We start from the raw sequence: 27,918 nt of genomic DNA, 5'->3' as shown, positions 1-27,918 counted from the left end.
GTGCATGTCTGTGTTTGAATGTGCTCATGCCCTCACTAGCAAAATTTCTATAGCTGCACTTTCTTGGTTTTCTGAAGCACCTTGGAAGCGCCTGTACAGTCCTGGGTGTCCAGCCCTACTGAACTCAAGACCCAGGTGTCAGAGGGACTCAGCAGTGGAGCAGGCTATATAGATACTCTTGCCCTTTGAGATTAACAGAAATACAGAATTACAGAATTTCTCTTGCTATAACTAAAGAGGGAGGGTCAGAAAGTGGTAGGAGCCAGCTGATTTTCTTTGCTGAACACCACCCCAGTGCTTGGATCAGTTCACCAACACATTTCAAGATGCAGCAGAGCCGTCTCCAAACCAGCCCTAGTGGGCACTGTCAGAGGGAAGTGCGTTTACCCCACTTGAACCACAACTACTGTGGCTTGCCTGCTCTTCCTAAAATGTCTGCAAGAGGCAAGATGGGGATTGCTGCTTGTTGAATACCTGTCCAAGCAGATGAAGGCTTTGAGCTTCCTCACCTCCCCCTCACTTGCACACCTGCTCCTGGGCAGCCACAGTCTGGCCATCAGTAAAAGCAATAATCTCTGCAGCATGAGAAACAAGCAGGCTGCTGAGCCTCATGTGTGTACCAGAGAGGCGTCACAAGAGACTGAATAAGTGATTTTTTTTTTTTTAAGACATGCTTATAAATCATTAAAGTGACATAGTATGGGTTTGGGGTTTGTTTTGCAAGCTAGGATGGGAATTGTAACATCCGTATTTCAAAACACATACTCACCCTTACACTTCTATTTCCTGTGGAAGACATCCAAATTTAACCTTTAATTTCTTCAGGAGCAGTTTCTTATATTTATTTGTTAGAATAAGTAAACAGCTGACTGCAGCAAATCCAGGGAGCTCTTCTAAAACTATCCACAAGCATTGAGATAAGTGCATTTCAAGCATCCCCCAGGAACTTTAAAAATACACCACTCACCTGCTGCCAGCTGTTTCACTTTCTTTTACTTAAGTACAGCTGGCATAGGCTTATCCCAATCTGCTGTGACCCCCAAAAGTATGAAACTAGCTCCACCTCTGCTGTGTCAAATACAGTGGAAAAAGGCAGGCTAAGAGGAGTCTACTGTCAAGTTAAGATCTCCCAGTGTGCCTTTGAGGGACCACATTATCTCTGACAACTGGTGGCCAGGCACCTGAGCACACCACCCACTATCAGAGTGCCCAGCTGGTGTGAGATGGTGTCCCTAAACCAGGACAGATGGTAAGGCTCAGGAAGGGCCAGTATCCCAGCCACAGGATGAGTGACCCAACAGTGCCCTGTCCCAGCCATGGGGACTCTGGGTTTGGGACTCGCTGCCTAGGGGAGTTAAGGTAGGTTGGGTGCCTGCTGGAGACTCACTGCATTTAGGTTCAGGCTCCACAGACACTGCTCACAGCTGCAGGAAGTCCTGTGGGAGGTGGGCAAGCTTGTTCTGAACAGCAAAGCCTTAGCTAAAAGTTGGTCACCATAAGTGACAGCAGTAACAAACACCATCTTTAGGGGCACTTGTAGAGTGACTGTGGGAATGGCTGCAGCTCCTCTGCTCCTGGGAGAAATGGGGACCAATGGCATAAGGAAGAGCATATGCAACCCCTGGTAGAGACTGATCAGAATTACAGCCCTCTTTAATTTGCACCCCCTCCCTTCACTCTCAGAAATTAGTGTGTATGTTGTCTACAATATAATGGTCTGGACCTGATGAATCAGCAGTTCAGTGCTCAGGAATTTCCTCCAAAACCTCACACATTCCCCTGTGATCAGTTTAGACCTGACCCAGATTGCAGACAAGTTAATCCCTCAGCTGTGATGTGTGGTGAAGATGCTGGTTGCTGCAGTACCTGGGCAACCAAACTCTCAACTATTTCTACATTTCCTTCTGGCTGCAGCTGCCTTCAGTGACTGAGCCCATGCACAGCTTTCTCCGCTGCAGCTACCTGAGCCTGGGCGGTCAGCAGGTGGTGACTGCTGATAGATTAGATTTTGGTTCTTGTAGCCCTTGATGCTGGTCACGTTGCTTCCCTTTCAGCGAGGGTATTTTTTAGTTTTATGTGTGTAAATTTGAACATGCAGGCAGTGTGTCACCAATCACAATGTACTGGTTTCCATTTACCATGAAGACCTACACGTGGGTGTGTCAGCAGAAGGAGCAAGGTCTGATGGCTTCTTCTTCACTGTCTCAGACTGCACTTCAAGATTTGGGATTACCACAAGAAATTGATGGAAACTCTTTTCCATTCCAGGAGTTGCAGGACTTTTAAAAATCTCACCAAAGTGCCAAAGAATGTTTTTGTAGGAGCTTCAGGACAGGCCCCAGTACTTGCAAAAGCTGTCTCGAATAACCAGGGGTTAATAAATGCTCTGTTGATAAATCTGCCTCTGATGTTTACCCCAAGGGTTTAGGAGGGTGGCAAATCTGGGGAAGGGACGGATTTTTTACATTGGTAGGCCCATCTGAGAACTTTTTAATCCTTCTTACAGTTACACTTTTCTGTGTTTGCCAGCCCGCAAGAAAGTTTGAAAGTCAGCCTGACCTCTTGTGTGTCTGATCTAGGTCCAACGGGGAATGAGATCAGGGAGCTGTGAGAAGCAAGCTTAATGGGGAGACTGCTGCAAATGTAGCAAAACAAATAATAGAGGCTCAAGTTTTTTGTTGTAGAAAATACAGTGCTATGGCTTTTGGGTGCCAAGAGGCAGTTCTTTTAATAGCTACATTCTTTGTAATGCTGATGAGTGGCAATATAGAAAGATGAAAGTAGGAGGGCATTGTATTATGGTCTTACATATATTATGCCACAAAGAAAATGCTGTTGCTGGGTGGGGATTCTTCGCCCTCCTCCTGCTGAGCTATTCATACAAACTCTCCTCTGTGGATGGCAATCCCCACTCCATCTCTCCTAAATCCCAAAGGGTTTGCCAACTGACTTTCAATTTTTCAAGTGGAAATCGCAGGACTGAATGGTGCATTGAACTATTTCCTCCTACACCTCATTGCTTCTTTAGGAAGTGAGCAGACATTTTTTTCCAAAAGATGTATGCCATCTCCTGGGAACAGTAGAAACTGCAGGCTCCTAGTATGGAAACTCCCTGTAAATTGTATTTGCCTCTTCTCAGAGGGCATTATAAAGCCACCAAATAAGTTCTGTGTAGCTAGGAACTAGCTCCACGTCTGAATTTGTTGAACTTTCCACAATTTACTCCAGAAAACCTCAAATTACATTGAAAATTCTATTGTTTACTTTGCGCACCGGAAGATTTGGATGTATGCCAAGTAGTGTGACAAGATAAGATTCATCAATACATGATCCTAATCAGTTACAAAGCAGTGGTGGAGCTCAGCATACACCGATGCGATGTTTTAAATCAATGGTATGAGTCTGAAATGCAGCCCATGACACTGCTCTGATGTGTCTTTCTTGTCCCACAGGACACGTGCAAGAGACAGAAGAAAACCAGAGATTCCCTTCTTAAAACACCATACGATTCCTTAGCATACAAGAGAAGACATGTTTCTCTTAAGTCCTAAACTGCAACTTGCATATGTCAAACAACAGACTCGTCTCCTCATCACCCTTATGTTTTTTATTTGCTACTGACATACCATTCAGCTTTCCCCTGTCAAGGAGATGTAGCAGGGAATAAAATCCATGGATGCAAATAAATGCAATTTTGCATATCAAATTGATAAATATACAGGTGAATAAACCCTGGTCTTTAAAAAAGTTAGTTATATCATATGGACCAGTCCTTGAAACAATGTGTGTATTCATGGTTTCATATATAAAATGTTTTTCTGGGTTATGTCTATTAAACTTACCTGCAAAATATCACAAAAATAGCTTTCATTTCATAAAGGTAGATTAATATCTACTTTAAATAATTAGGAATTACATAATCTATGTACATGGAATTTGCTTTTATGTGGTAAGCAGTGGATTTAATCATCTTAATTTATCACTTTTTAATCAATTAATAACCCTATTTTTAATTACTTTCTATTTTTTCCACAGACCTGAGAATCTTTGAACAAGGACTGAAAGGGGACTTTTTTTTCCTCAAAAAATATCATAATAGCAGAAACTTTATAGAATGGCATCAAAAAGTAAGTAAACAATGACTCAGGAACAAGGGATGACAATGTCAGGCAACCACACTGACTAGTGCCTGAGCTACAGCAGAGGGCATCTCTTAACTCCTTGAAGTCAGGATTCTCCAGTTCTTGCCACCAAAGTCCTAGTTTAATAAAAGTTTTGCTTCATGGTTTGTTTTCATCTTCCCTTTCCCAAGATCTGCAGATTGTCTCTAGCTGCCTTTTGGGCCGTGCCCTCTGTGCATGGGGTGAGTGTAAAGGTGGGAGAAGGCACGGGGAGGTTCACTGCAGACAAGGGGCTGGAGAGCCCCTAGTAGAAGAAACAGGCTTTTCCTTAGGGTGGGTCACAGTCCTCCTACACACAGGTTTTATCTGACCATGTTTTTTTTTTCATTTATGTTCAGCTGATTCATTAATAAAACTCATTCCAGATCTCCAAACAAATAAAATACAGTTATGTCACAGGACTTATGAAAGTCTCCACCCAGGGAAGTGGAGGTGGAACATCACTAAATCATCTAGTGACAGTGATCTGTCAGTGATTTGTGTCCTTGGTAGTCATGTTGCAACGACTCAATCCCCTCTGCCACCCCCAAACCACCGACACAAGCTCCTGCCACTTCACCCTTGGCTGAGTTAAATCCCTTTGGCACACAAGTGGGTACTCACACCAGCATGGCTTAAATTTTTAGGGAGAAAGAACCTGAGAAGTCTTTGCATAAAATGCATCATCTTGATAAGTTTAATATAAAAATCCCTAATCAATTCAAAAAATTCAAGCACTACAAAATCCTTTAGGTCCACATTGACACAAAGATTTTTGAGTTTGAGAGGCCAGAGCTATGCCGTAGACACCCAAGGAGGAGGTACCTGGCTTGCCTAGAAGCTGCAAATCTCCTCAATGCTCACGGTAACTGCACATTTCTCATAGTTTTGAAAATCTGACCATTTCCTTTTAAGCAGCTTAAGTATGGTATGAGGAATCTGCCTGTAGGAATCAACACTTCCAAGGTCTGGGCTTATACCAGGGAGTACCCTGCTGACTGCTTGCTTCCTTAGGAAAGTGCAGAGAAAATTAGTGGAAAGTTAGTACCATCTAAGTGGATTTCTGCAATGTGCTTGCTGTGTGCAGGAAGAATTTGCTTGTCTTTTGAGACCATTAATTTTATGTACTTGGAATGATTAGAGCTGAGACAAACCATTCTTTCATAAATCATCAGCACGATGCAGGACACTGTTCCACAGGTTCTCATTATAAGGTCTCCATTGTTTGGGATGTCTCAGAAGTAGACTTTTGGAGTGTGGCCAAAACCAGAAGGAGAGTATATTTCTAAAGAGATATTATTGCTATGCATACTCTCTCTCTAACCTAGACTTTTCTTTCACTTTCTCTGAAATTACTTCTCTCAACAATGCCCATATTTAGGATTTTTAAATCTTTAAGATTCTCTGTTTATGTGGGTGGTTACTGTGTCAAATTTAGTATAATGATTAGAGAAAGGCTATTTTATTCTGTTTTAATTTAGTTTTCTTTAACAACCATTTACAAACTCCATCTGACAAAGAAATAAAAACTATTTCTGAAACTTACTAACTCCTACAATTAAAATTTCACTCTGCTCTGAGGCAGGCTGTAGAATACTCTGGCTTCCCCATGCAGTTTCCTGGAAAATGATGAACTTTTTAGGGTGCTTTTCCTTTGGAAAACTCAATATGCACCCAGCACCACTGATTCCATTAATCTGGGAGTATTGGTGGATGATGGAATCCTGATGTAGTATAAATTAATTTTTGTTATTGAAATAAACAAAGTATAGAATAAACAATAAACAAAAAAACTCTAAGTACATAAAGAACTGATGGTATGAAGTAAAAGGGCACTGTTTTTTGTATTCTCAATGGATTTTCAGTCTATGTAGGGACTAACACACTAGAGCTAAGCTCTGCTTGGCACTGAAGATACACCATCCCTTACGTCCCCAAAACATACTGCATCCTTGACAAACTGAAAGACAAAAATATCAGATAACCTTTAAAAAATATTTTCAATTTGGAGAAAAAAAAATCAATGAGTGTTCTGAGCTGCTGCCAATATTAAAAGGAAAATGAGGGGAAAATCCCCTGATTTTATATTTATATTTGAGATAACAAAAATCATCTGAATGTATTAAGGCTCAAGCAGTTGTTGTTGGGGTTTTTTTATTATTGTTTTTCCCCTTCTTGTTTAATCCCCCAGGCTGTTGATTGCTGAGCTGAGGCTCCTCAGGCTGCTGTTGTAAAAACTGTTGAACATCATTACAGAAAGCCCCCTTCAGTGGACAGCAGTGCTTAGACTCACCCAAAGTTACCCAATAAGGAAACTTCTGTGTCCCTCTCATCAGTGGGAAATGGCAGGACCCAAGAGGAGGAGGGGGGAAGGAAAGTTTGAAAGATTGCAGACCATTGAGACAGATACAGAGCACTGAAACAAAACATGTTTTATCTATTTGCAAGGTTGGTGCCCTCAGCTGGAACAGAAGTTTTGGAAATGTAGTAGAGGAAAAGTTTCATCTATCACAAGCGCTAGCTAAGGCATGTTTAAATTCTGTTTATGAAGCAGTTTAAGTAAATTTGGACAGTGGGACTGAGGAAATTGTAACCACATTTGCCCAGTAGATTGCATAAATAATAGCAGCCAAAAAAAAATTCAACAAATATCCCTATAAAGTGACCTAGACAACACTCAATTCCCATGTCAGCTAAAATGCACGTACTGCCTGCTATGAACAGTGATGTAGATGAACTTGACTTAAAACAACTATTTTCATGTGCCTTTAACTTAAACCTAAAACGCCTGTGAAAGATACAGCAGTCAGGCTTGTCACAGAAATATAAAATGAAAGGCACTGGCTCTTTGGCACGTCTTTGATTTCTTTCTGAACAGCTTGGTTCAGTCAGATAATTCTGTTCATAGTTATATCTATTTAGTCTTGGAGTAATGCCATCAAATTCAATGGTGTTACATGGATTTAAATTGCTTAAAGGAGAAGAAAGTATATTCATTACATCTCTGGAGTTACTCTAGCAGTGCATTTAGCCTAGAATGTGCAGCTAATGTGCTAGATTATTTAACTGTTACTGAGATGAGACAAGCACGGGGCATAGTTTCAGAGGCCATAATGTAGCAAGTATCATATTGTTTTAGTTTTCAGCATTTCCATATGATTTGTCTCTCTCTTCCCACACATGTGGGTGATTATCCTTGAGGCCACAGCGCATTGCACGCACACAACATACGTAGTAAATGCTTAAGAAGTTTAGGGAGAGGGTGTTATTGTGTGCTCAATAGTAAAAGAAGTGGCACTTCAGCCTGATGGTTTTGCAGCATTCCTTGCAAACTCCATTATCTTCTTCCTTATGCAAGTAGGCACACATTGCTCTTACATGAACACACTCACTTTGGGTGTCAGCTGGTTAATATTGTGGGCTCTTGACATCTACAGCTTATCCAAGTGCAAATAAATCAGTGTGAATTATGCAAATACAACAAGCTAAGAATGAATCCACAGGTTCTGAACAGTATGGCACAAGCCAGGTCAACAGTAATAATTTGTTTAAAGAGTGCTATAATGGGGAGGTAAGAGGAAAAGCCTCCTCCACTGGAAGCAGATGATGCTCATACAATGTCAGGTAACTTTTGATTAGAAGGATGTTCTTGTGTAGTAACACTGACCAGTATTTTCAAAAGATGCAGAATGAAGTAATCTGAAATTAATCTGATGAGTCAGACGTGACTGCTGAGGCACATCTAATCATACAGCTATTAGATTGCTGGTTTACAGTCACTGCACCTATGTGCAAGTGTAGCTGTAGTGAAACTAGAAGAGGTCTGGAATTATCCTGACAATACTAAGTTTTCATTGTCTTCCTGGTGAAGGAAATGGGTAAAAAATAAAAGAGCCCTTTAGGGAAAAGCTGTGAGTTTCAATAAGATAGTACGTTATGGGAATTCTGTAAGGTAAATTGTTGGCATGAAAGATGGTGTGTATGAAAATTGGAAACCCTGGTGTTTACTTGTATGTATGAAAAGAAATAGGTCAGTGACTTTGTTTCCATGGTGACCATTATTGAAATAAAACAAACTGACACCAATGTTGATTTATTTCCCTATTCTGCACCCTTTTAAACAATTGCCTAAATCTGAGCTTGCTACTCAATGAACAGGATATCAGAATGAACTTCCACAGTGTGACCTTCTCAGGGTTATTAAGGAAAGAAAGACCTAAAGAAAAGGCCTCCTTCAGAACAATTCCACCCTCTGAGTAGGTGCCAATTCCCACTATCCTGCATGTAGGTGCTCTTTGGCAATTACCAGACAGAACTAATTTCAACAAGGTAAAAAGAAATGAGATTCATCTTCATCAGATCCACAGCAAAAGGATAGTTTGACAACTATGAATCACTCCTGGGTTTGCTGGTGGCCCACCCTCTGCTTTGAGTCAGAGGGATGCTGTAGTTATTTGGGTCTGTGACTTGAGGAAGACTTAAGCATCTAAACCTAATTTATGTGCTTCTGAGTGCAGCTACATTATAGTAACTTTCATAATCTTGGTATTTTGCTTTCTCTTGCTTTTGATCTTGCTTGTGATGCTTACTTCCAAATACATAAAGTGATAATTATAAGAGTTTTCTATTTCACAGAGGCTCTGGGAGGTTAAATTCATTTGAGATTTTGAGATGATTCAGTAATTGGTTTATACAGACATGCTGGAAAGATAAATCCTGCAGGTTCTTGACACAATCCACCAGACCAAGGATATCAACATTGTTATCTTACCACACCACATTAAAAACATTAGAGACATCATGTTTGTTTGGCAATGCTCATTGTATAAGAATTGCCACAGATATAAAAACTAAGAAAAAGAGCATGGTATAATAATACTTGTGACAACAACATCAATATTTGGTAGCAGTTGAATGTACAGTTTATTTTCCAATATCATTGTGTTGATCTGTTAAAATTATAGAAAATACATTTATTTAGGCAGGGGAAGTGGTGAGGAACCAGTTACCCTGCCTAAATAAATGTATTGGCTATGATTATTACATAATTGTTTTATTGTTTTTATCCTGTATATGATATTGCAGCAGCCCTGCTTTATTCATTAGCACTTGAAGGAAAACAAAAAATGAAGGAATGCATGAACATTTTTAAATCTCAACCTGTGAAAGCAAAGGAAGTACAATGAGATGTGTTTATCAGAAAATGTATGCCTATCTACAAGCATGTAAGTCTCTAAGGAAACAGAAGCATAAAGAACTGAAACCACAGCTATTAAATAAAGTAAATTTCTCTCTCCCTGTTTGTATGATGAAGTCTATTACTTCAGTGGAAGCAAGATTAGACTCTAGCTACTTTCTTTTGAAGCAAAGGCAATAGTCTCCCCCTCAATTTGAGCCCTGAACCTCAAAAATGTTTTACTGATATTTTTGGTCAGGTAAGACTTTTTATTTAAACCTCCTTTCCTAATATCCTTTTAGTGTGTTTCAAGAGGAGATTAGGATGTCATTAAAGTAAAAGGCAGTGGCAGATGTGATTGCTCCTCAGAACTGTACTGATGGTAGCCCAGTGCAATCTAATTTTTATTACCGATTGTGACTTCTTATCCTATGGTTTTGACATCCAAAAATCTGTAGTAGGGAATTGTGGCTTCTCATTATCATGTACAGCAAGGTGTAAGGTGAACAACCATCAATTACCACATATTAACTTTTAAAATTATGAAAAGATAAGTTCTTTATATACTAAATTGCATCATTCAAGTTACTGAATTATTCTTCAAGTTATTCTATGAGTTAGATGATAACAAAATCAGGACCACAGGAAGGTTCCTTTTTTGTCTTAATTCAGTAAAAAGGCCAGTAACTCAATGTCCTGAATGGTTCATGCAATGCTGTGATGGTTATCTTCTGATTCTACAAAGCCTCTTCTACCAGTCAATTTTTTTAAGATTTACCTTTACATTTTAATTTTTTGGAGCAAATGCAGATTCCTGTAAATGACAACGATTTTTTGACAACTTTTTTTGCTGCTAATGCTAAGCTAGCTCTTATCCTTAAGTCTTCTTATCCCCTAGACACATACTTTCACCCCTGAGAGATGTCACCTCTCTGGTCAGGGAAAAGATACCTTTGTTGACGTTCACCTTTCTAATGGTTGCTGCTCTTTCACCATACTTAAGCTCACTTTTCCCCTCTACATATGCATCTTTGTTCAAAGCTTATGCAAAGTCCTCTGCTTTTGTTTCTATGTGGCTTTAAAAAAAAATCTGCCTTTGATATAGCCATAAATAGAAAGGAGTTAGGAAAGATCAGTCTTTGCTTCAAATTCAGCCCACTGAAGTCAAAGGTCTAAAAGTGAATGGCTAATTCTGATCCATCAAATAGTTTTCACTAAATCCTGCCTTTTGGGCATCCAAGGGCATTCCTTTGAATTCCCAATGACTATTACAGGAATATTAAACTGTAAATGTCTACCATGAATGGATATATTCAAGACAAAATGTCAGAGCAGTGAAGAGAAGCAGATGGTTTTTTATCTGGGATAGCTTTAGAACGATTAAATTAAATTTACCACAATAACATGGATGACTCATCAGTAGTCACATGCAACTCTGAACATGCAAAAAAGTACTAAATTATTTTTGTATAATATTTTTAAGTTCCCACAGTTCTTTTTTTATTTATTTAATGGGCCTTTTCAGGACAAGAAAAGTAATAAACAAACAAAACCTCAGAAAAATATAATTTTTCTTCATTATTAAATTATCTTATAATGAACAAAAAGGTCTTGTGAGCTGAGGAATGTTTCACTTGATTCAAAAGTAGTCTTTGAGCCATGAAATTGCAATGGTACAACTGTTACCAAGATTTGGCTAATAGTTTTCTGATATGTTTATCTGACTTTCACACTTACATATTATGTCCCAGTGAATAAAAAAGATCTAGGGATAACTCTATCTTGCTGTCAGGACTCTTCATCTAATAAAGAGTATGTCTCAATGTCTTTCTAATTATAGTGCACTTTTTATTCTCTCATCACAGATCAAACTTCTGTAAATAGTACAGGCATACACTTTTCCATTGTTAAAATTACCTAAAGGGGAATCAGGTTAAAGAATTCCACACAAATCACCTAAAATTATAGAAAGGGGAGTTTTTTATAAGGCATTTTTCCTTTCAAAAATACATTTGAACTGCACAAAATGTAGGGAACACATACCTTAGCTGAGCTATGAAATTTCCACAGAATACAGTGTGCTTTGTGTTCTGGGCTTTAAAAATAGAGATGCATTAGGTTCTAGGTAAATGAGATAAGATGCTTTATCTCTGGAAATTCTTGGCTGCTAGAGATCTCCTCCTTACCCAGAGGAAAAAGAGGCATTTCTTTCATAAACTTGCTCTCAAATAAACTTTGGGCTGTACCACGCCATCACAGCTATTCTATTTACATGAAAACGGAACACATACATAGCAGGTGAGAATGTATTTACACTATTAAGAATGTATGAAAGGATGCAGTTTCCACACTTTTGTTCATATTTGGCCCAAGGGAAAAAATAACTCTCCTGCTGTGCAACTTTTGGAAGATGTGGTATGGCTGCTTGGGCGCTCCTGAGCACTAGTTGAGTCAAATCAGCACAAAGTAGAGCAATATCTCTTCTCCAAAAAAATGTGATTGAGTAACCAAGAGGATGCCTAAGCAGCTGTAATATTTCTGAGTTTCTGCACCCAAGTACACCTCTTGACAAGGTATGGAGCCCATACTTGGATGAGACGTATGCAGGCCTCAGACTCTTCTGTCTTTGTTTTTGGTGCAAAATTCATGTTTCTGGGCCAGAGGGAGCCCTGGGAGTGTGGTGAGTGGCATCTCTAGGGTTTTTTCTGGCAGTACATCCCCGTTGTTCCAGCTAAGGGCAGCCCTGCACACCCCAGCTGTGTCTGCTTTCCCTTAGGTTGCTCTGAGAAACCAAACTGCGATTCCTCATGCTTTTACTACAAATACCATTAAGAAGGTTGTGAGGTGAGTTGCAATCTGTTTTAGAGCTCCTCTGCTGTAAAGGATTTTTGACTGAAGGTAGTTTATTATTTAGGAAAAAAGCCCAAGTAAACAGCAAAGCAAAGGGCGTGTGTTCCAGAGCATGTAAACACACATTAGGCAAATGCTCACTAGAATCACAGCACAAATTATGACTGCTGTGGTTAATTAATTGATAAAATCACTTGTATAGGGAGGGATAAAGTCTGAACTTGGTCTTCCTTGAACATCCATGCCAACTCAGACAGAGTAAATTGCTGGATGAGATACTTTGGCCTCTGTTATGCAGCATATGTTACCATAACCTAATAATTGATGAGTGGATCCCAGAAGGAATTATGGACTGCTCCTTCCCACTTTGAAGTGGAACAACACTATACAATCTAAATAATTTTAGGTATGCAGACATATTAAAGAATGTAAGCAATGATATCTAATATTTTAGACAGCATATAAATATGTAAGAAATATTCAGTAGCAACAAGTGGCTTGGATTATTTGCAAGTTATTGGTTGCTCATGCTGCAACTTTATATTCTGCTAATCCTACAGTGGCTAATAAGAACAGGCTAGATGTATACTAAAATGGAAAGAGAGAATGGAAAATGGGTTGAAAGCAGCCCTGAGGAGTAGAACTTTGGGGTGTTGGCTGATAAGAAGCTCAGCACAACCTGGCAGTGTGCACTCACAGCCCAGAAAGCCAAACCTATTGCAAGCTGCATCAAAAGCAGAGTGGCTAGCAGAGAAAGGGAGGGGATTCTGCCCCTGGGCTCTGCTTTGGTGAGATCCTACCTGGAATGCTGCATCCAGCTCCAGGGGCCCCAAAACTGAGCACATTGTCCTGTTTTAGTGAGTCCAGAGAAGGTCATGGAGATAATCAAAGGGTTGGAGCACATCTCATATGAAGACAGACTCAGCTGTGGTTGTTCAGCCTGGAGAAGAGAAGGCTCTGGGGGAGACCATACAGGACTTTCCAGTACCTAAAGGGGGTCTTCAAGAAGGTCAAGGAATTTTTTACAAGGCCATGGAGTGATGAGACAAGGAGTAATGACATTAAACTGAAAGAGAGTAGATTCAGACTAGATATTAGGGAGAAATTCTATACTTTGAGGGCAGTAAGACACAGCAACAGGTTGCCCAGATAGGTTGTAGATGTTCCCTGGAAGTGGTCAAGGCCAGGTTGGATGAGGCCCTGAGGAATCTGGTCTAGTCAAAGGTGCTCCTGCCCATGGCAGGAGGGTTGGAACTAGATGATCTTTAAGGTCCCTTCCAATCCAAGGCATTCTATTTGCCTTGGAATTTTATGATTCCATGATTCTACAAATCTGTGATAACATCGATTGTTCTGACATGACAGAAGAAAGCTTTGCCTGGTTTCCAGTTCTGCCTATTTTTTCTCCTCTTTCTTTGATAGGGCGTCTGTGTGAGGCCCTGCTGTGGATGGATGGCAAGATAAGAACATAAACTGGGATTAACATTCAAGCAAAGAATGAAAGGGGCTCTTCAGGCAGCAGTTGCCATCACTGGCTAGGTGAGGAGAGCTTCAACTCTTGGTGAGTTCATCTAGCAGTCAATCCCATAGGTGATGTCAACTATAGTTACAAAAGCTGGGTTGGAACACTTGGAAATTTCCCACCAGCCATAGTGGGAACTGTTCAGATTGCCAGTCAGCAACCTTGATGTAGCTTGTCCTCAAAATACTTATATAGACTTCTAATATTAAATAGAAATAACAATACCTAAAGTTAATATAAAACTGCTTGTGGTGATGCAGTTTTTCTACTTTAAGATACTAGGGAGAGAATACTTGTTTCTATGAGCAAAAAACAAGGCTTCTAAAATTTAGTAGTATTTTAATGGCATGTGGTGCTTTTGAACAAACAGTTATGCACCTGAGTAATCCGAGTCCTGTCTCAATAAGGCTGAGGTAGGACAAGGTTTTATTTTTTCTCTTCTGTGAATCTATCTAGAACATCAGCCCACAGGAACATTCAACCATTTGGTTTCAAGTGCTTCTTTCCAGCATGGTGACTTCTTTGTACATAGTTTACTTTCTTCTGTATGCCAGGTGCCATCTCTTATTTGGCCCTGAGGGTAACGAGCTGAATGCAACATGGATGACTCACATGGAGCACCGTTCAAGTTGAAGAACTCTGAGAAAAAAAAAGCCTTGAAATGAGAAACCTGAAAATCAGGGTGTGTATATACAGCAGACGTGTATGACTGCTGCCTTATGTGATAGCTGGAAAGGAGAAGGGGATGCTTTAAGTACACTTGTGGCAACAGGACATGAGGCCTAAGGCAAAGCACTAAATGATTTAGCTCAGACACCATCTCACCAGGGAAAGACAAACAACTACACTGTAGGCCATCTGAGCTCAAACCCTGGGCCTGAGATCTCTTCAAGACAGTCAGTGTCTCAGAGAGGCAGCAGCACCCTCTGCCCGAGACATCCAAGTCCTTGTGGAACAGCTCTGGCCTTCTCCTTCTGCTCCCCCTCTGTCCTTGTTAGCCAGGAGCAATGATGGCACCTAAACCAATCTTGGGCTGCACACCTTGCTGCTGGCTGTGAGGCTTCAAATGAGATTGGAAGAGGGTCCTTTTGCATGGGAACAGCTGAACAGCAAGTGCCAAGTATGGCCCTGGTGCAATATTTGGAGTTCTGAAAAATTCCTGTTCCGAAACCCTGAGGTACATGTCAGCAACACCAAATACTGTAAGGGTGCTAGAGAGGAGGAAACAGCCTGTGTCATTCCTTCCTACTGCAACACTTAGCTTTGGTTTTTATTACCAGGCTTCACTGATAAAAATGAGCCAGGAATAAGTAAAAGAATCCTACAAAAATTTAAAACCTCCCTTTAAAAACTTTTCCTACTTTCATTTTATTTTTCAACTTATTTTTCCAAACAGAGAATGTGTCCAGTATTTCCAGTATTTTTACTGGAGATCTAAATATGCTTTTTCAAATCCTAGTTTATTTAGTCTCAGTATATCCTTCTGAAATAAATAAGAATTGTTTTACAAATAATAAAATTAAGCACATAAATGTTTAGTGACCTATTCAGGCAGAGAAGTGCCTGTCAGAGCCATGAAGAGTAACTTCCCTGATATCAGGTACTCTGCCCTAATCAGAACAGCACTCCTCTCTGCATCAAACAAAAAGCAGAAGACAGGTTTGTTTTAGCTGAAAATGTGCTTCTATCTACAGAGAACAGATATCATTTTTACCATGTTTGAATGATCAAACTATATATTACACACATGCTGTCTCTTCTTTTTCTTCTGACAGTTTTCACAAGAGAGCCCAAAACAAATATATTAAATATAGAAGACTTTAAAGCAACATAGTCCTGTTTCTTGTGGGAATATTCTGTAATGATCATGTATACTGGCAGAATCCTTTGCATATCTTAAAAGCCAGCGATGAAAAATCCTTAGTTGTTTAGTGTTTTTCAGGTTTTTTGTTTGGTTTTTTTTTTAATTGGGAAAAAAAGGGAGGGAAAAATACTATTGTTGAGGTAAAAACAGGCACAAATGTGTGACTCACCCACTCATTATCACATCTATATTCACACTCTACACTCTCCCTAAAAGGCTCCCTGAACAAGGAGGTCATGCATTTGAGTGTGGTAGCTGTTAATTAAGCTGATACTACACACAGAAGCCAGTTTACTAATTTTACTGGAAAAACAATATTACTGAAAGATGTGACTTTTTTCAGGCTGGAAAGAGGAGAAGAACTAAAATGCACAAAGAGTTAAAGTGCAATTACAGTGGTTTTAATAAAATAACATTTTACTGGAACTGGGTATTTCAGTTCTGTTGCTACAATGAAAACTGGGACAATTGCCTCTATATAGAGCTGAGAATTTTCTACTACCTTGGTATTGCTAAATCAATAAGGGAGACAATTTATTCCTGGAACTGCTACAGATATTTCTGAATGATAATTTTGTTCCATTTGGGAGAAAGCAGAATGCACCAAATCTTGTGTATTTCCAATATCCCTACTGGGGCAAAAGACTTCAGGAACTGAACACAGGAGCAAAATATGATTTTTTTTTTTTACTCCACTCTCTTTTAGTACAATAAAAACCAAATGCAGAACACCTCTAATTTCACTAGATATTATAGTCTCACAGTCCATGAAAATTGCATGCTGTACTACAATTTTCAGGATTTTGCCACTGGATTTCCTGTGGCTGTTCAGGTGTGTTGGCAGCACAGCATGAAGAAAGCCACCACAGCACACCCATCCTTGGTGCTGTGTGAGCCAAGCAATCCTCAGGCCCATTTGATTTCCTCATTGCTTCTTCTTAGAGTGGAGAGAGCTGGAATTACAGCTGCTCACTGCTCAAATGGAGTGAAATCCTTCTGGACATGAGTGTAGGGCAAGGCATAATGTGGCTTTAAGAGGTGGCATTAAGAGCTGGCATTTGCCTTCCTCCAGTACATCTTGGAGCTGGGGACTGAGGTGCATCAGCATGGAATTTCTTATTAGCTACCACACTGCTGCTGTTGTGTTTGGGCTTACAGCGTTGCAGGGAAACATGTTTGATTCAATATTTTTTTAATAAGGTTTTTACCTGCAATATTTAACAGACTCTCTTCACATCAGTCATTCAAAGGGAGCATGGCAGCTGGTGTAAAGGTGGGTTTGAGCTGAGGAGACCAGAAGTGGGTCAGTTTGCTGATCTGAGCTGAAGGGGTTTTGGGGGGATTTTGGCTCGCATGAATTTGTGATTTCCAAATGAACTTTGTAAATCAAACAGAAAGACTGGACAATCAGATTAGCAGATATACCTATTTCTCTAAAAAGAATGCTGCAGTCATTCAGCTGCATGCTGGCCATCTGTGTGGCTGTTAAGAGAACATTTTCTCAGGAATACTGTCAAATATATTTGAATGGAGAATATAAAATAAGCATTTTATATCAAGCTGCCATAACTTTTCTTGTGCTGTGGTAGGTTTCAAGAAAAATAACAAAAAGTGGGTGGAAAAGCAGAACCCTGCAGTTTTATTAAGCATGAATGACATTAAGTGTTGGCGTAAACCACAGGGTGAGTCAGTGCTGTTACTGTGAAGCATTATGTCCATCTCGTAGTCATATGATAGAGAAGGAATGCTCCTCACAGCACACACAGAAATTACTTGTCTTGGCAGCACCAGCAAGCACACAGCCCCAAGACATTACTGTGTAATAATTTCCCTAGCAAAGGAACACAAACTATGACTGAAGCTTTTCCTGACCTTAGAAGTTGTGTCAGTTGGTTAAAGCTGACCTACTTTGGACTTACATTCTCAATTTCTTTAACTAATAGTTGGGGTTTTTTTCTTCTGTGACACTGTTTTTAGGTTTGCTTTGTAGGGTATTTTTGATCCAGGGTTGAGCAGTAGATCAAGGATAAGGTTTTCCAGTACAGAGGGAAATAACCGGAGAAGAATTTCCTTATACAGTTACATGTTTTCTAAGAGCATGTTTATTTATAGCTACTGAATTTACTCTAAATCTGGCATACAACACATTTTCTTTATTACCCATCATAGATTTTGATGAGTCCTAATATCTATGAGTGATTCCCTAAGTAAAGAAGAAAGAACAATTAATTGTGTCATCATAGAGTGCCTTAGTCACCAACAAGGCATTATACAAACACCAAAGCAGGAACTTTTATTTTTTTCTATAGATTTTAAACATGCCGATAAGAAATGGGCATTTTATTATTTATTCTTTACAAAAGGTAAGATTCAGTATAGCCTACTCTGTACAGTACAAAGTAGAGTTAACCTACTTTTTCCTTTGCTAACCACCCAAGGCAGCTGCAGGCAGTCAGCTTAGCTACAACAACAGGGATTTTCACAGAGCTACAAAACTCCCTCCCTGGCTAGAGACAGAAGACAGAGTTGAATTCCTCATCCTTATGGGTGGAACCTCTACAATTATCCAAGGGAATTTCTCTGCAACACTACCATTTTGCCTTTGGAAAAAAGAATATTTATGCTTTGGGTATGAGACTTGCTCACTCTCCCCTTCCTTTCATACATCCACTCTGGGATTTCATTTTTCAAAATCAGTGTTCCTTTAACTAGCTGCAACTGGAGCTGAAGGACACTACAGGGATATGTTGCATAGTGACCAAGGTGCAAATTTCCTAGGAATTTTGGATCCCTTTTAAAGGGGACATCATTCAGCCTCATGCCAATGAATCTCTTCTTTTAAAAATTTACCATTTTCCCCAATCAACTTAGTCAACTGTGACAGAATAATTTCTTTCCCATTCTTTCTCCATAGTTTTTGGTAATCAGAAGGCACTCCAACAATTTAGATGCATTTTTCTTATTTAGAAATACATCCTCCTGCATTGCAGTGACCTGATTTTCCCAAACACAGAGCAGAGGCAGATTTAAAGCCCAATACCTACCTACCACTATAAATGCTGGACAAATATTGCTTGTTTTAATGCAAACTGACTATTATATATTATGTATATAAGCCTGGCATCTGAGCATGAAAATCACATGGACTGCCAAAATACAGGGAGAGCTGTCATCTAGTACAGGCATAGAAACTGCAAAAAAATGAGCACCACTGGTCTCCTTTTTACGGTAACCTCGGTTACCTTGCGCAACACTTGAAGACACTGGTGTAGAGTACAAATATTTCTGTTTGCAGTGCACTTTGTACATGCTAGAAGTCCGAGAAGGACTTGGATCCTGGCCATCAGTGCAGAAGCTCCGTGCCACAAGTGGAGCAAAAGCGACACTAAGGGCGCATAACCCACCAAATGATGTTTTCTCTGCATCCTTACCATCCACCTTGCAATTGCTGGCAGGGGGACAAGAATCTTATTGGGTGCTGTTAACAGCTCAAGGTGGGGCAATCAACAGCACCAAGTGCGCCAGCTCTCCCCAAAGGTGGGTTTCTGCAAGGGAAGGAAATCCACTTCTATTCAGAGGGTAAGCAGTAAGCACAGGCAAGCTAGAGCCGTGCTTCAGGCCCAGAAGCCAGTTTTTTTAGTCATAACTCTGGATTATAATATTACATTGGATACTTAGGCAAGGAACCTTCAGATTGCACTGTAGTGCTAAATTAGACAGTCATCTTGCAGTGTCCTGTGGGATTATTTGATAGCACTAGACCCATCTGCAATTTTACCAGGTATGAATTCAGAAATTAAGGGATGCAGACCAACTTAGACCAGTTGAAGAAAACTGGTGAAAACACCTTTTTCAAAAATCTTCACTTTTCTCTAAATTATGCATGAAGTTATAAAGCAATAATTGCTTTTGCTTTATCCTTCTGGAGATAGAGACATTTCAGCAAGTCTCGACAAATCTAGGATCTTTAGAATAGCATGGAAAGGGATCTTAAGGGCTTGATTTAGAAACACTTTATTTCTAGTGTTTCCTTTCCAAGGATGGAGAAAATAGTAAAGAAAATGGTGTAATGCGTCCCAAAATAGGATTTTTGACTGGTTCTGGCTTTATTTAGCATGGATACTGTGTCAGATATCCACCAGATGACACCAATGCAGCATTTACCATGCTAGCAGAGACTGATTTGTTTCTATTGTAGAAAGAATTGAGATCTTTCCAAAAGAAACATTGTTTTGCAACTAAATTAATTTCCCAAGTTACGTTAAAGATATGTGTTCTCATTTTCTGGACTATCACAATTATCACTGATTTAGAAAACTTAAACTGTCATGCAATTTTGTGGAGGTTTTAAACAAGTAACACTTGAAATGTTCCTGCAATCTTTTTGTTCTGTGCAGGCACAACACATTCTGTGTCCCAAGTTTCCTCGGCCTTCACTCCTGTGTGTCATGACATCAGCGACGTTCCTCAAATGAATTGGCCTTTGTGTTCCCCAGAGCCTTCTCTAATATTGTACATCCTGTATCTCATGAAACAAATTATAAAAAAATAAGAAGTAACAAAATGTAGTTGTAGTTTTTGTAAAATAACACAAAAAATTATTTTACTACATTAAAAAAACATGCTGTGGTTCATTTCCTGTCTTCTTAGGCACAAGTAGCCTTCACTGCATATAGCTGTATTTCTTTAGATAGAATTTCTTTATAAGTCTGTACTGAAATAGCCAGAATAACTCATCTGAATCACTGGAATAAACTCTTGTTTAGTTTGCTATTAATTCAGCAATGTAATTCAGTGTTGCAGAGGTCAGAATTTGCCTGAGAATTTGATATTCTGTCACTCTAAGAAAAAATACAGGTTAACATTAATATAGATGTTAAATTCATTAATATAGTAATTAAAAATCTATATAGAAAATTAATTCCATTCAAAGCCCAATATTAAGTAATACATTTTTAAAAACGTATATGTAAGTACAATTTTGTACATCAGTAATTTTTGAACCTGCTATTCAGACAAAATTACTTTTTTTCATGCGCAGCCTACCTTTGCAAGGCAATAAGAACTGTGTGGTCATGAGGTATGTTGTCATCTTATAACCTTTGAGTCCCTTTTGCTAAATTCAACCTGATTCAGTGGCATATAGGTGCAGTACAGTAGTGCCACAAAAATAGAGGGGGACATATAAACTAGACTCCATTGCTCATGTAGAAACATGGAGTAATATAGGTTCGAAATGACCCCTGGACAACACCTGGACAAAGCCCTTCTCAAAATGGGCTCTTGGCTTGCTCAGAAACTTTTCCAGTGCAAAGCACAAACATCTCTGTGAACTGATACTTCACAGCTTCTCTGGACAACCTGTTCCAGTCTTGCACTATTGTCTCTGTGGAAACATTTCTCTGGTAAGGCAAAGGATGGTTATGAACTTTTTAAAGATTAAACAGTCTGCAGTAGAAATGGAAAAGCCCTGTTATGAATAACCTTAGTGTGGAAAAAAGCTTTGAGTCTGTTTGGTCCCTGAAGATGCAGTTGCACAAGTCCTCATAAATCCAGCTTCATAAATTTGACTTCGCACAATAAAACTTGTTTTTTTAAGGAGTTCTAAAATTTAGCAGAAGTAATTGCCTACATTATAAAAGTCCTTGAGTGAGAACAACAGGACTTAATAATTTAAAATAAGACATAGAGAATGCTGGGCAGGAAGTATACCCCTAATATGCTGCTAATGCATAGTAACTTAATGAGGACAGAGGGTACCGGGTATCCACATACTCTTCAGCACACAGTAAAAGAGGAGAGGCAGATCCTGCTGACACATTATGTATTCTCCTCATGCAGGCAGGCAAGAGCAGGCAGATAGAGATTTAGGCTGGAGAAAGCTTTGCCAGAATGCCAGCACACTGCTGGGTTTTTGGAGAGTTGTTTGTCCTTTCCCTGAACTGCACGGAGCTGGAAGGGGTTTTCCAAGTGGAACACAGCAAGATGTTTCTTCTTGCCCTGAATGCCTTCTGAAGTCCAAAGTGCTGCGTGTATATTGTGTTCTCTCCCAGCTAGTGGGGCCAAACTTATGCTGCAGTCGCATCCTAACTCTGTGTAGGTTGAGATCACAATTCCTATTCACAAAATCACCGAGTCACAGAATGGGTCAGGATGGGAGAGACCACAGTGGCTCATCTGACCCAACCTCCCTGCTGAGGCAGGGTCATCCCAGAGCACATGGCACAGGATTGTGTCCAAGCAGTTCTTGAATATCTCCAGTGAAGGAGATTCTACAACCTCTCTGGGCAATCTGTTGCATTTTTGTCCTTTCAGCTTTGTCTTTGTGGAAATGAAAGCACAGTATGTGGCCTGGAAGTTGTGGGGGAAGGCAATTACCAGCTTGTTTTCCAATTTGGTGAACTGGGACAAGCACAACTTCCACACAGTTTGGATGTCATTCCTGTAACCCTGAGCATATACTTTCTTGCTCTGACAATGAGCAATGCCTATGCATTTCACCAGTCATTAACATTTTATTTAAATTCTCTTTTCCTTTTTACATTGAGATACATATTTTTATACACATAAAAGGAAATAAAAATTGAGAGAGGGTATTTTTGCAGCATTACAGGGATGCAGGGATAAAAATTGAAATACTGTAAAACTTATTGCTACATTGGAAAACAAGGGGGTTTTATAATTGCAAAAAATCAGTTGCTTTATCTCTCCTCAGTACTATCTATACATGTTTCACATGCCAAATACAATTTTTAGCATATTATTGTATAATAACCTTAGAATAGGTATATGGTGGAAAATGTAACGTGGCTGGGAAAAAAAAATCCTTTTAGGATCTTCTAAGCAGTAAGTGTGTGGCCTTACACATCTGATTTTACACCATCAGTAATTTTTCACATGCAAAACTCACATTTGCAGATACACTGTATAAAGAGTGACAAGTAATACTTTGTTTTTGCTTTTCAGCAACAAGTGCTTTCTTTATTGCCAAAGCACATTTCAGAGAGTCACTTCAGAGAATGCAAATGAAATCACAGAGTAAATGTCTTTCATCTTACTTCATGTTGGAGGAAAAGTGAGGTCTTTTTAGAAAATATTCTATTTTGGCATCATTTGAAAAGAAAGCTTTAATTAATAGTACGTTCAGTTTTCTGATGTTGAGTACTATTCAGAAATGTGGGCATCTGCAGCCAGCTAGGGGCCATTAAACATGCTTTTGCACTCTGTTGACAGGATTTTGCCTCAGTACAAAAAAAAAAGCTTCGACAAAAGTCTCTCCAGCAGCTACAGAAAAGTGAAAGAGTAGAAGGAGCCTAGGAAAGCATGTTAATACATCAGATAATGCACAGAAGGCAGAAAATGAAATTGTGAATCTGTATATACATGGAGTGAAATGTTCATGTGAAATGGGAGCTGGGTGACTCATTCCTTGGTTTCCTGAATGAACAACAAGTTTGCTCCAAAATAAATGTTACAGGGTTGTTATATGTGGGATGCAAAGGCAGAAAGCAAAATGAAAACCTGTAAAAAATCACCTCCTCTTGTAAGCGAACTAAAATTGCTGATACATAATGGCATTTTTCTGAAACATAGTATTGATGGGGAAAAAATAGTGTACACTACTACATAACAGATAGTTCAATCCTTGCTGACATTTTGCGCTGGCCACTATTGAAACAGGAATGTTAAACATACTGTAAATCTGATCTGTAAGGTCCTGTTGTCCCTAAATTTGAAGTGACCCATGTAATCCATCAGAGTGAGAGTATTCTGAGCATCTGCTGCAGGCACTTGCACAGTTGCATAATCCTCAGGAACAGGATCTTGAAGGGAAGGGAAAAATCTCCAAGCTATGCATTCAGAACTGTGATTTCTAGTTGTTAGGATTTTTTTAAGAAACAAAAAGATGAACGTGATCCTGGAAACACGCTTAACCTTGGTATCCCTGTTCGCCAGGTGTTTCCCTCTGCTCCAGTGAAATGCTTTATGCACCAGCCACTGGAAAACTCCCCTGCAGGTTCGATTGGTCCCGCTAATGCCTGTGCATTTGCACAGTGCAGTGCTGGCACACAGTTGCTAGGACGCCTCGGCAGAGAGTCGGGAGCAGCCAGGGATGCATTCACAGGACAGCTGACTGCGTTGCTATGCCTGCCAACTAGTGGACAGACCAACAGCGAGCCCCTTATTTAGCAGAGTCCATGTTAAGGGTACATTTTCTCTATCTTCTTTCTGCACATGCCTCAGGTTGGTACAATGCTGGTTAAAATTGTCTTTTCTTTGTATTTTCTGTCTTGAAGTTTGCTGCCCATTCCTTGCTGCAACTCTTCTATTGACTTTGATGGCAGCTGCAAGTACTTAATTATTAAAAAACCTGGCCATTTATTTAAGTGCCTGAAGGCAGACTTAAGAGTGTAACTTGGAATAGTGATATATATTCCAATATTTTAATTTTAAATTTATGTAGCAAAAAATGGGCATGTCGTGCGAGCTTAGAAATAAACACCAGGCACGCCGATCTCCATAGCAATCATAAACAATTACTCTAAAGCAGATCAGATGTCATAACAGGAGTCAGGATGACTGTGTCTACAGATGTCCTACAGTAATTCTGTTCATGCCATCCATTCTTCCCAAAATACTTATTTGGAAGCATTAAGGCAGGAACACAGAGGTCAGAAATGAGGCTTACAGTCAGAAACGAGACTGGTTCCAGAAGAGCTGGTTTATCAGCAGGCCAGTGATGCTGGGGTCGTTGACATTCGTGCTGTGGACAGTGAGCAGAATCACCCTCAGGACTCGCGGGCTTTGCCAAACCTGCCATGACCTGCAAACATGACTGCAATGACCACAAAGGAGAGTAAGGAGGCCTTCAAACATTGTGAGTTTCTCTACTGGAACACAAGGCTTCCTTCTTTTTGAGGCTGCCACAGCTTTTAACACAAGTGAAAGAAAAAACCCACAAAGCTGAGGTTTTGTTGTGGCAAACGTTAACAAAAGAGCAGGGATGCTCAAGAAGGCAAGAGATGTCTACTGAATGACCCACATGGAAGCCATCACCAAGACCAGTCACTTGTAGAGTGCAAATAATGGCACTGAGAACAATTTGGAGAGAGCAATTCTACTGCTTCAACCAGAACACACAGCCCTGATTGTGTCGTGAAGGGCAGCTTAAAAACACGAATCTCACAAACTCCTTCCATGGAGCAGAGGCTGCACCCATCCAACTTCCTGCAGGTCTGACAGTTCAGAGCACTGGAGAGCACAAGGTTCTTTTGGCCTTTCTTCTCCACAGATAAGAGTCCCTGCTGGCTGCTGGCACATAGCACACACCTGCAGTGTTCCAGGGAAAGGTTAAAAAAATGTAGGAAGTACAGAGCAAATCCACTGCAGCCAACAGCGACGAAATTCTGATATATCACCACACCTGGCTGGAATAGTTGAAGGATGTGGAAAAGGTGTTTAGGACAGTTTTATGAGCATGTCTGACTGTGTGAAAACTGAGAAAGTGGCCAGATCACAACAGATGAGGTGACTTACTTGGAATGTAGGATGAGAAGGGGCTAGATCAGACAGCAACTGGCTACACTGGAAGCTGACCTACCTAACAAACACCAGATGATGACTTCTTGAGGATATTATTGCATCTCCTGGTAATCATCTACCATCTAATTTCCCAAAACAGAGACTAAAATATCAGTGCTGGGGTTTTGTTATTCCTGTTTGGGAGGATGCATACGATGATCACAGATACGATGCCTTGCTGGGGATATTCCATTACCTATGGTGTGAGTACCAAGTCTCTGGTAATTTTCATTTCAGGTTGACAGGCAAAGTTGTTTGAAAAATGATCCAATCTCCCACAAGTAAAAAAAAAAAAAACAAAAAAGATTCTTGGAATAAGCATTAGAATTAGGTGTCTATGGCAGATGCCTTGTTCTTAATTTTGTCACTGCAAAAAAATTACTTCAGTTAATGCAGGGCTATTATTTTTCTTTATATCACATCTAGCAATTTTTGCTTTCTCTCCTCTGGACAAAATATTATTGTCACTTAAACACATCAGGTAATGTTATTGCACTTTGGTTGCACAATAACTGGAGTTCATAAACTAATACCTATTTTCCTGGATCCATTCTAGGCAGCACTCCATCCAAACATATGATGAATGCCCCTAGCCAAGGAAAGTGTCACAAATCTCTTCCTGTGATCATACATTCATTTTTCTTGGACAGCTGACCCCAGAAGCCCTTATTTGAAGTCAACAGGAATTTTCCTTGGAAAAAAAGAAAACAAAATTTGCCCAAAGCAATTTTGTTTTAGAACACAGAAAGTTTTCAAAAATCCAGCAAGCAGTCCAATATTTATTCAAGCAAAACATTTACTAACATCACAAGAGAACATAAAAGCCATGCAAAGAACAGCAATAAAAATAAGAAAACTGATTTATCACAAAGGCAGTTATCTGCCACATGAATTAAAGCAAGCTAAGCTTGCTGTTCCCGATAACAGAGACAACACAGTGCCTTCTCATTAAATATTCTTTTAGTGAATCTGCTAGTGGGTGCAGGTGAGGATGGATTTCTCCAGGAATTTCAAATATTTGCACAAGCTTGAGAGATAAACAGAAGAATTTGGGGAAGAGTGTGACTTTAAGAATCTGTATAGCTGGGGGGTTTCGCTGCTGATCTGCATTTAGAGCAAAATAAAATTTTTTCCATAGCAGAAAGAAACAGTGTCTTCAAACAACTTGCTTGGAGAAGTAAAAAGCACTCTGGAATGGTCTCATCCTGATGGACAGAGGACCCTTTACCCACACTCAGATGGAGAGAGACCCCCAAAACACACACCCCATGTTTCTTTTCCTCTTGGAATTTTGGATAGAATTTCATTTTGATAAACTGAGATTTATGCCGATGTAAATTACACATGCAAATCTTCCATATGTCAAGATGGGAAAATTTACCACTTATATTTTGTACTTTATATTTCTTACTCCTGACTAAAGTAATTTTATCAACATAATACAGGCAGTGGGGCAACACTTCATAAGCCAGATGTTTATTGACCTATGTGACCCTCCAAGTGTTTTCCTCCTGATTATTTGTGGTATGAACATAACAGACAACATCTGAAGTAATGTGGGAAAATGGGCCTATAAAACCAGTCACTTTTGATTTCTGTTTCAGCTAATTTTGATTTCATTTGATTTTGTTTCCTCCAGGTAAGAATTTAAGGTGATAAAAACCAAGAACACAATTGAGCTGGCTCTCAGACAGTTTCTAATTTCCCCTGTCAAATCTTGTAAGGCGGCTCTGTAAATAGGATTACATGAGAAAAAGGTCATTAATTTGATTCTACAAGAGAATTTGTACAGCAAAATAGATGCTATGTTTATAATTAACATTTTAGTACTATCTATGAAGGATGCTACATTGCCATAGTCATTAAAAATATTGTATGAAAATAATTATTCTGAACTTAAAAAAATTGGAACGTTAATTGGTACAATGCATCTGAAGTTAAAGCTATAATAGAAGAATTTAAGGTAGAAGAATTTATTATAGAAGAATTTATTATAGAAGAATTTAACACTGGAAGTTAAAGATGTGTAAACAAGCAGGGTAATGCTTTGGAGAATATTTTGCCAAAAAGTAATTATGACCAGATTAATTTTTTTTTTTTTTTCTGGATGGCCTCTGGATCCTTAAAGTTCCCTTATATTACACAACCCCAACAGAAAGCATAATGAAGAGAAAGGAATCACAGAAAAGAAGAGGGGTGCTCAGTCTCACCTGCATTTTCTAAACAAGCAGTGTGCAGCCTTTGCCTAGGAGTTTCCCAGGTGTGAAAAGAGCAACTGTTGCAGAAATCACTGTAGCACTCACTCCTCTTCCTCTGTCCACAGGTATTTTAATGAGCCTTCAGCAAAGATTATTGGCCACACAGCTGATTTAATGAAACAATTTGGGTATGCCCCTCATTCTCATCATGTCAATGCCATGAACATCAATGATGCCTTGAGAGGCTACCTAGAACAGAGGCTAGACAGTTACAAGAATGAAGTAGGTATTTATTAAAAAGGCATTCAAAGGATACACCTAGGGCAGTACAAGAGCCTGGCCAAGGCTACACCAAGATGGACGATGGGTCATGAGTTTTCACACTTTTATAAGTTTTAGTTCATTTAGATATTTGGGTTAATTGTCCAATTACAGCTAGGAGTTAGGACAGCCCAGCTGGTTTTTTCCTGAAATTTTCAAGGCAGTGATTTGACAGACTTGATTCATGTGTCAGCTGAGGAGGCAATAATAATGAGCAAAAAGATGGTGAAACTCAGACATTTCCA

The 27,918-nt window shown here is 39.5% G+C and overlaps 1 long non-coding RNA gene across 1 annotated transcript in view; it reads left to right on the top strand.

Annotated features, from left to right (window-relative positions):
• Positions 1-26,915, top strand: part of LOC135289046 (uncharacterized) — a 45,956-nt gene extending 19,041 nt beyond the window's left edge. Inside the window, exons 2-5 of the long non-coding RNA XR_010351855.1 lie at positions 4,036-4,127; positions 13,609-13,747; positions 14,263-14,390; positions 23,529-26,915. This is a non-coding gene — a long non-coding RNA (uncharacterized LOC135289046). The remainder of the gene's footprint in view (positions 1-4,035; positions 4,128-13,608; positions 13,748-14,262; positions 14,391-23,528) is intronic.
• The last annotated feature ends 1,003 nt before the right edge of the window (positions 26,916-27,918 follow it).

Source organism: Passer domesticus, chromosome 1, assembly GCF_036417665.1.
Source record: "Passer domesticus isolate bPasDom1 chromosome 1, bPasDom1.hap1, whole genome shotgun sequence".
In the NCBI taxonomy this organism is placed as follows: Eukaryota; Metazoa; Chordata; class Aves; order Passeriformes; family Passeridae; genus Passer; species Passer domesticus.
This window is presented reverse-complemented; position numbering and strand designations above follow the sequence as displayed.